Below are 10462 nucleotides of genomic sequence, written 5' to 3' on the forward strand. Positions count from 1 at the left end.
GTGTCCGGTCCACGGCGTCATCCTTACTTGTGGGATATTCTCTTCCCCAACAGGAAATGGCAAAGAGTCCCAGCAAAGCTGGTCACATGATCCCTCCTAGGCTCCGCCTACCCCAGTCATTCTCTTTGCCGTTGCACAGGCAACATCTCCACGGAGATGGTTAAGAGTTTTTTGGTGTTTAAATGTAGTTTTTATTCTTCAATCAAGTGTTTGTTATTTTAAAATAGTGCTGGTATGTACTATTTACTCTGAAACAGAAAAAAGATGAAGATTTCTGTTTGTAAGAGGAAGATGATTTTAGCAGACGTTACTAAAATCGATTGCTGTTTCCACACAGGACTGTTGAGATGAAGTAACTTCAGTTGGGGGAAACAGTTGGCAGACTTTTCTGCTTAAGGTATGACTGGCCATATTTCTAACAAGACTATGTAATGCTGGAAGGCTGTCATTTCCCCTTATGGGGACCGGTAAGCCATTTTCTTAGTTAAGTAAAAGAATAAAGGGCTTCATAAGGGCTTAAAAAACTGGTAGACATTTTTCTGGGCTAAAACGATTGCTTTGCTAAGCATATTTTGCAGATTCTAACTCTTAATGGTTATTATAATCTTGGGGATTGTTTAGAAAAACGGCAGGCACTGTGTTGGACACCTTTTTCAGATGGGGGCCTTTTCTAGTTATAGACAGAGCCTCATTTTCGCGCCACTAATGCGCAGTTGTTTTTGGAGAGCAAGGCATGCAGACGCATGTGTGAGGAGCTAAGAATCACTGAAAAAGCTTATAGAAGGCGTCATTTGGTATCGTATTCCCCTCTGGGCTTGGTTGGGTCTCAGCAAAGCATATAGCTGGGACTGTATAGGGGTTAAATGTAAAAACGGCTCCGGTTCCGTTAATTTAAGGGTTAAAGCTCTGAAATTTGGTGTGCAATACTTTTAAGGCTTTAAGACACTGTGGTGAAATTTTGGTGAATTTTGAACAATTCCTTCATACTTTTTCACATATTCAGTAATAAAGTGTTTTCAGTTTGAAATTTAAAGTGACAGTAACGGTTTTATTTTAAAACGTTTTTTGTGCTTTGTTGACAAGTTTAAGCCTGTTTAACATGTCTGTACCATCAGATAAGCTATGTTCTATATGTATGAAAACCAAGGTGTCTCCCCATTTAAATTTATGTGATAATTGTGCCATAGTGTCCAAACAAAGTAGGGACAACGATGCCACAGATAATGATATTGCCCAAGATGATTCCTCAAATGAGGGGAGTAAACATGATACTACATCATCCCCTTCTGTGTCTACACCAGTTTTGCCCACACAAGAGGCCCCTAGTACATCTAGTGCGCCAATTCTTATTACCATGCAACAATTAACGGCTGTAATGGATAACTCTATAGCAAACATTTTATCCAAAATGCCTAGAACAAGGGGTGGGTTTTTATTCCAACCTGTTCATAGTTCCCAAAAAAGAGGGAACATTCAGACCAATTTTGGATCTCAAGATCCTAAACAAATTTCTCAAGGTTCCATCGTTCAAAATGGAAACTATTCGAACGATCCTACCTACTATCCAGGAAAATCAATTTATGACTACCGTGGATTTAAAGGATGCGTACCTACATATTCCTATCCACAAGGAACATCATCAGTTCTTAAGGTTCGCTTTCCTGGACAAGCATTATCAGTTTGTGGCACTTCCATTCGGATTAGCCACTGCTCCAAGGATTTTCACAAAGGTACTAGGGTCCCTTCTAGCGGTTCTAAGACCAAGGGGCATTGCAGTAGTACCTTACTTGGATGACATCCTGATTCAAGCGTCGTCTCTGTCAAAAGCAAAGGCTCATACGGACATCGTTCTAGCCTTTCTCAGATCTCACGGATGGAAGGTGAACAAAGAAAAGAGTTCTCTGTCCCCGTCAACAAGAGTTCCCTTCTTGGGAACGATAATAGATTCCTTAGAAATGAGGATTTTTCTGACAGAGGTCAGAAAATCAAAAATTCTAAGCTCTTGTCAGGTACTTCATTCTGTTCTTCGTCCTTCCATAGCGCAGTGCATGGAAGTAATAGGATTGATGGTTGCAGCAATGGACATAGTTCCTTTTGCACGAATTCATCTAAGACCATTACAACTGTGCATGCTCAGACAGTGGAATGGGGATTATACAGACTTGTCTCCGACGATTCAAGTAGATCAAAAGACCAGAGATTCACTCCGTTGGTGGCTGACCCTGGACAATCTGTCACAGGGAATGAGCTTCCGCAGACCAGAGTGGATCATTGTCACAACCGACGCCAGCCTGGTGGGCTGGGGTGCGGTCTGGAAACCCCTGAAAGCTCAGGGTCTATGGTCTCGGGAAGAATCTCTTCTCCCGATAAACATTCTGGAACTGAGAGCGATATTCAATGCTCTCAAAGCTTGGCCTCAACTAGCAAAGGCCAAATTCATAAGGTTTCAATCAGACAACATGACAACTGTTGCATATATCAATCATCAGGGGGGAACAAGGAGTTCCCTGGCGATGGAAGAAGTGACCAAAATAATTCAATGGGCGGAGGATCACTCCTGCCACCTGTCTGCAATCCACATCCCAGGAGTGGAAAATTGGGAAGTGGATTTTCTGAGTCGTCAGACATTCCATCCGGGGGAGTGGTAACTCCATCCGGAAATCTTTGCCCAAATAACTCAATTATGGGGCATTCCAGACATGGATCTGATGGCGTCTCGTCAGAACTTCAAGGTTCCTTGCTACGGGTCCAGATCCAGGGATCCCAAGGCGACTCTAGTAGATGCACTAGTAGCACCTTGGACCTTCAGCCTAGCTTATGTATTCCCACCGTTTCCTCTCATTCCCAGGCTGGTAGCCAGGATCAATCAGGAGAGGGCTTCGGTAATCTTGATAGCTCCTGCGTGGCCACGCAGGACTTGGTATGCAGACCTGGTGAATATGTCATCGGCTCCACCATGGAAGCTACCTTTGAGACAGGACCTTCTTGTTCAAGGTCCATTCGAACATCCGAATCTGGTTTCCCTCCAACTGACGGCTTGGAGATTGAACGCTTGATTTTATCAAAGCGTGGGTTTTCAGATTCTGTAATAGATACTCTGATTCAGGCTAGAAAGCCTGTAACTAGAAAAATTTACCATAAAATATGGAAAAAAATATATCTATTGGTGTGAATCTAAAGGATTCCCATGGAACAAGATAAAAATTCCTAAGATTCTATCCTTTCTACAAGAAGGTTTGGAGAAAGGATTATCTGCAAGTTCTCTGAAGGGACAGATCTCTGCTTTATCTGTTTTACTTCACAAAAGACTGGCAGCTGTGCCAGATGTTCAAGCATTTGTTCAGGCTCTGGTTAGGATCAAGCCTGTTTACAGACCTTTGACTCCTCCCTGGAGTCTAAATCTAGTTCTTTCAGTTCTTCAAGGGGTTCCGTTTGAACCCTTACATTCCGTAGATATTAAGTTATTATCTTGGAAAGTTTTGTTTTTGGTTGCAATTTCTTCTGCTAGAAGAGTTTCAGAGTTATCTGCTCTGCAGTGTTCTCCTCCTTATCTGGTGTTCCATGCAGATAAGGCGGTTTTGCGTACTAAGCCTGGTTTTCTTCCTAAAGTTGTTTCTAACAAAAATATTAACCAGGAGATAGTTGTTCCTTCTTTGTGTCCGAATCCAGTTTCAAAGAAGGAACGTTTATTACACAATTTGGACGTAGTCCGTGCTCTAAAATTCTATTTAGAGGCTACTAAAGATTTCAGACAAACATCTTCCTTGTTTGTTGTTTATTCTGGTAAAAGGAGAGGTCAAAAAGCGACTTCTACCTCTCTTTCCTTTTGGCTTAAAAGCATTATCCGATTGGCTTATGAGACTGCCGGACGGCAGCCTCCTGAAAGAATCACAGCTCACTCTACTAGGGCTGTGGCTTCCACATGGGCCTTCAAGAACGAGGCTTCTGTTGACCAGATATGTAAGGCAGCGACTTGGTCTTCACTGCACACTTTTGCCAAATTTTACAAATTTGATACTTTTGCTTCTTCGGAGGCTATTTTTGGGAGAAAGGTTTTGCAAGCTGTGGTGCCTTCCGTTTAGGTGACCTGATTTGCTCCCTCCCTTCATCCGTGTCCTAAAGCTTTGGTATTGGTTCCCACAAGTAAGGATGACGCCGTGGACCGGACACACCTATGTTGGAGAAAACAGAATTTATGCTTACCTGATAAATTACTTTCTCCAACGGTGTGTCCGGTCCACGGCCCGCCCTGGTTTTTTTAATCAGGTCTGATGAATTATTTTCTCTAACTACAGTCACCACGGTATCATATGATTTCTCCTATATATATTTCCTCCTGTCCGTCGGTCGAATGACTGGGGTAGGCGGAGCCTAGGAGGGATCATGTGACCAGCTTTGCTGGGACTCTTTGCCATTTCCTGTTGGGGAAGAGAATATCCCACAAGTAAGGATGACGCCGTGGACCGGACACACCGTTGGAGAAAGTAATTTATCAGGTAAGCATAAATTCTGTTTTTTCTTTCATGATTCAGATAGAGCTGCAGTTTTAAGCAACTTTCTAATTTACTCCTATTATCAATTTTTCTTTGTTCTCTTGCTATCTTTATTTGAAAAAGAAGGCATCTAAGCTAAGGATCTAGCCAAGTTTTGGTTCAGTAACCTGGACAACATTTATCCACCAATCAGCAAGGACAACCCAGTTGTCAGTTCAGTAGTCAGCCAGAGTTTGTTAGAACTATGAAGGCTACCAGGCCACACAGGCATAGTGTCAAACAGCAATGCATGACATTGTGTCAGCAACCAGAAATCAACTAGGTGTCAGAGGAACACTAAGGAACAAGAAACTGTCAGGGGCAAGATAAACTATCAATCAGACACAGACCAGAAAGCCAACTTGGAGGTTGTAGAGCATTCCATCAGAAAACATATTACAGCAGAGGAATGAGATGTTAATGTTAATACAGCGATACAGTAAAAGCTGTCAAGGGGCATCTCAGTATCTTAGTCCAATTCCAGTGTATCATTGTTAACCAGGAACCCCTATACCAAATGCTCCAGTCATGACAGGTACTTAGCTAAAAGAGTGATTTCTGCCGCTGCAGCAGTTAGGTGTACTGTACCTTTAAGGAGGCCTAGAAGATCAATTAGGCCTTAATTGCAGTAGTATATATTAGCTATGTGTTTGTAGCATGTGGTTTCTTATGTATTGATTTACTGAACTTCTTACTCTGGCAATTACTTCTTGGACATACTGGTTTGACTTCTGCTCTCCCTGACTACGCATTTTTATTAAACCCTTGTTTGTGACTGACTTGGTATTTGACTTTGGATTGTTTGTGGACTCTGCATTTGTTAAATAAATTTGTGATGCTTTTCCTGTGAGGCCTTGACCTGGACTGTCTGACTAAGTTCACCTTGACCCTGGAAACCTCTGCTATCAGAAGATCTGAATTAGGTTGTTTATGCAAGCTGCCTTCATCTGGATAGTGAGACTAAACTTATACAAATGTATATTTTTCATTGATATTCAAACTTATACATTTACAGTTACTTTCCAGTACTGGGGTGATGTTTGTTTTGTAGGGGCTGATTAAAGTACTAGAGAGAGTTCAGCTACTAAGTTTAGTCTTATTGCTCTTTTACCCTTGGCGTCTCTTGAAACACTATGTTAACGTTCAGTGCATCAGTAAGGGCTTGAGATGAGCTGAGTCTCTCAGCCATTGATTACAGTTTTTTACATTCAAAACAACAGCACTCCACCTGACACTGAGAAGATGTGTACTCAGACAGGAAAGCAGTTTGTTACAGCTGCTTAACAATAGTGTCCATTGTAGAAACCCCTTTTTTAGCTTGCTTGTTCGTCTTTAAAGAAAGTCACTCTCCTGTAAATTAGGGACATCCTAAAACATTTAATGTGAAAATGGCTTTATGTAGTTTAATGTGTAAAAAGTGCCCAAATGTTAATCAATTGCTGCATAATTTTGCACAACCCAAGATTTCCACTACCCAAGCTTATCCTAGAAGTTTCATGGATTTTGGTATTCCACAAGGCAAATGAGTGGCATTAAGCTTGTTTTTTTGGGGAGCTTAATGTGGCTTAACGTGCAATAAAGAACTTAGATGTTAACCAATTTCTCCCAAACTTCACACAATACAAGAATCTATTTACTCAAACATATTCTGAAAGTTTCAGGACATTTAGAAAAACATACCAAAAGAAATTCACATTTAACTATTTTTTTTAAATCCTAAAACATTTAGGGCTCCATTTATTAAGCAGAGGATGCTGCTTTGGTGCCCCATAGTTTCAGGCTCACCTGAAATGGAAGTTAAGAAGCAGGGTTGTCAATCTCCTTAACTTGAACGCCACCTTTTAGGTGGCAGATTGAAATCATCCAGATCCAATCCAATCAGTATGATTGACTGCCCCTGCTAGAGGCCGATTGACTCGACTATTAATACATCTACCCCCTAATGTGAGCAGCTTAATGTAAAAGGAGCTTAATATACCAAAATGTGCCTAAACATCAATCAATTGCCTTGAAACTTGGCATAACCTCATTTTCTCATTATCCAAGCCTATCCTAAAAGTTTCATGGATTTTGGTTTTCCACAAGGCAAATGGGTGACATTAAAGGGACAGTTTACTCAACATTTTTCTCCCCTTTAATTTGTTCCCAATGATCCACTTTACCTGCTGGAGTGTATTAAATTGTTTACAAGTATTTCTATTACCCTTATATTGGCATTTGAAATAGTTTATTTAGCCTGTGGTATCCCCACCTATTCTGAAAGTTTTTGGCCTCAAGGCCAAGCTGTGTAAACACAGAGGCCGAATTATCAAATTTCTGTTGGACCTGATCTGACAGTGCGGATCAGGTCCGACAGACATCGCTGAATGCGGAGAGCAATACGCTCTTCGTATTCAGCATTGCACCAGCAGCTCACAAGAGCTGCTGGTGCAACACCACCCCCTGCAGACTCGCGGCCAATCAGCCGCCAGCAGGAAGGTGTCAATCAACCCGATCGTACTCGATTGGGTTGAATTGTGGCGATTCCTGTCCACCTGCTCAGAGCAGGTGGACAGGGTTATGGAGCAGCAGTCTTTTACCCAGAAACATGGGCCCACAAGCTCCATACGGAGCTTGATAAATGGGCCTCACAGACAGTAGAAGAAATTACACTCGCATTGGTTTATAGAGATAAGGTAATAAAATGTTAATTTTCCATTGTTGTTCCTCTACAAGTATTGGTGATTGATTTATGGACAGATATAAGATAAAGAAGCAGGTATATGTACACAATGTTATACTGTAATGACATCTGATTATACCTACAAGCTCAACCCATTTTATTAGGTTGTGGCTTCAAAACACAAAATCAGCTCATTCATATACACAAATAAACCTTAAAAAGCAAATCATATACATTTTATACTCTGCAGCTGGTAAAAAAAGTAATTGGAAACACATTAAAGGGACATTAAACACTAAATACATGCTAGATAGAATGATGCATTCAAAGAAAAGATTAGTCCATGACTAACATGTAGATGTATTTTAAAGTTTCATTAGTTGTTTAAAAAGTGACAAAATAAGTGTAAAGTTAAGGTTTTAGTGTCTATAAAACACTGGGAGCTGCCATGTTGCAACTTGTGTTACCTTCTCTGCTGTGGCCAATTAGGGCCAGTTATAAATAGGTCACTAGAGTGTGCTGCCAATGGTTGTGCTGGATTTAACAGTGTTCTGCACTTCTATTTCTAACAGGAACTGAAAAGCTCACAATTTCAGAATGGAATTACAGACAAAGAGAACAAAATAAATAATGAAAGTATATTGCAGAGTTGTTTTATTATATACAATTTATCCTTTTATATTACCATCTCAAAGTGTTTAATGTCCCTTTAAGGGAAAAACTATTTTATAGTATACTGTCCCTTTAAGCTAGTTTTTTGCAGAGCTTAATGTGGCTTAATATACGAAAAAATACTTAGATGTTAACCAATTTCCACCAAACTTCACACAATACAATACTTTATCTATTCAAACATATCTGGAAAATTTCAAGACGTTTGATAAAACATACCAAAAGTTATTCACATTTAACTTTTTTTTTACAATCCCAAAACATTTTTTTTTTTTTAAATAAGTTTTTTATTGAGGTCAAACATAATGATACATATACAATACATATGTCCAGAAACAAATCAATAAGAAGCAGGTAACATTGTCATGACTGTCATGTCAAGCCCAGAACTGGACCAATAAACTTAGAGTAAAAGCTTGAATAGTACAAGGTAACATAATGGTGCTTCTGGCAAAAAGAGTATAGGTTCTGGTCTAGATTTTAGAGGTATATCTGGGATATATATTATAAGATGCATTGTAAATGTGTGGTTAAGACTTGTGTATGGTAAAGATAGTTACCTGGAACATATATTGCAAAAAAAGAAAAACCTAGGCTATGTCTAATGCCATAAGGTGCCAGTGATATAGTCATGAATGCCATGTCTAACCCAGAACTATACTAAGTACCTGCTAATGAGAGTTTGAACTGTAGAAAGTGACAAAACAGCAGTTCTAGTAATGAGAGTATAGGTTCTGGCAGAGATTATAGAAATATATCTGGGGTGTGAATTATAAGATATATAATTTATATGGTTGAAAGTAAAAAGAAAAGACTTGCGTATGGTAAAGATAACTAACTGGAACATATATTACAAAAACCTCTTTTTATAACCTTAAACTTAATACAGGTAAGAATGGTCCCCAACTTACTGTGTAAAACAAATCGCAGTTTATCCGTTCAAGGTATATTGTGGTAAAATGGGGGTTAGTATCTTGGGTTTATTTTTTTTGGGGGGGGGATTCAGCGGGCCAGAGCCGCTCTGGTTAAAGGAGAAAGGGGAAAAGGGGGGGCGTGTCCGGGTGTTAAGGGGGGTATAGTATTATTGCCATGACATAGTGTAGTAGGATCTCAATTGAGCCAATTATAAACTTTATGGGATGGGCTGAAGGACAGTTAAAGCATAAATGCCTCCTAACATATCTAAAGACACTCTTAGGTGTTACCAAACTAAGATAATTGAGCAGAATATATAGTAGGTGGTATATTGTGTGTGCGAGCTAGATACTGGTAAACATTCAATAAAATATATGTGTCAAAAAACAGGTAATACCTTCTGAGAATAATGTAAAGGGGCAGTGCGGATATGTTAGAGACGTGCATAGGGGGAACAGGAGTCAAGAGCCATTTATAAGGTGGGGGTTTAATATAGCAAGATGCTATGGGATATTTAGATATGGATGTAGCAGTTAAACGTGATTAAGGATAGAGGGTAATATTCCCTGATGAAGTATATAGTGTAGTATAGAGGGGTGTTTAGTTGAGACTTAGAGAAGGGGTATTCTAGGATTATATGTTCAGGCCTCTGCTAATTGATAACTATGAAGAGAGAACCGCCATGCCACTAAACCTTAATGGGTGTGATTATGTGCGGCCCAAATTATGAAATGAATTATGTATGGTGACTGAAGTTGTACAAAAATTAGGAGAATACAATGAAAGAAGAAAAAAGCCAAAACATTTAACATATGAAGAAAAACAAGTATGCACATCAAAAGGGATATTTTCTAATGGTGTCCTGTAGACCCCGGTGAAACAACAGCTTAACCACGTGTATAATAATTGTTGCTAATATTACGTCTGGGGCAATTAAGCTGAAAATAACCATCTACCTCATTGTTCTCATTTGGGAAAGTAACGTGCCCCTCACTAAATGATATCAAATGTAAAAGTGAACAAGTTCATCTGTCTAAGGTCTCTAGCCCAGCTTGTGGGATTATAAGGAGTAAGTGAAGGGCACTGAGTATCGCCTAACTTTTGAGCCAAATACAGATCAATACAGGCACCAAATGGGTAGCAACTTAAACTATCAGTCAATATGAGAACATAGAACACTGGCAAATGAACTGAGTAAAAGCGGTACTGTGTAGAGGGAAATGATAAAACTAGACAGTAGGGGTTGTCTACAGATATTTTCACTATAAAGTAACACAATATAAACTTGATAATCTACAAGGGGACATTTGATTCAATTTTAAAAGCAGAGACTCTGTTGTGTTCAGGGGTGAGTGCAAGACAGTGAGATAAGTATAAAAATAAACAAGTTTCATGTTACTAGGTTGGAGAGCTCAAATAAACCAGCATCACTTATAAATCTCAATAAAGTCTCTATAATAACTCTGAAATAAAAACTAATTAACAGTGTATAACCCTCATTAGAAACAAAAAGTCAGCTGGGTAGATTTCTTATAGTAACAGTGTGGTGCAGAAAAAAAAAATGATTAGATTATATAAAATATGTAAACATGGGAATCAGAGTGGGGCAGACACCCAAACCATGAGTTGTCTAAGAGCCCCAAGGAGGGATGCATGTCCATAAAATTAACCAATACCTCTC

The sequence above is a fragment of the Bombina bombina genome, chromosome 1 (assembly GCF_027579735.1).
Source record: "Bombina bombina isolate aBomBom1 chromosome 1, aBomBom1.pri, whole genome shotgun sequence".
In the NCBI taxonomy this organism is placed as follows: domain Eukaryota; kingdom Metazoa; phylum Chordata; class Amphibia; order Anura; family Bombinatoridae; genus Bombina; species Bombina bombina.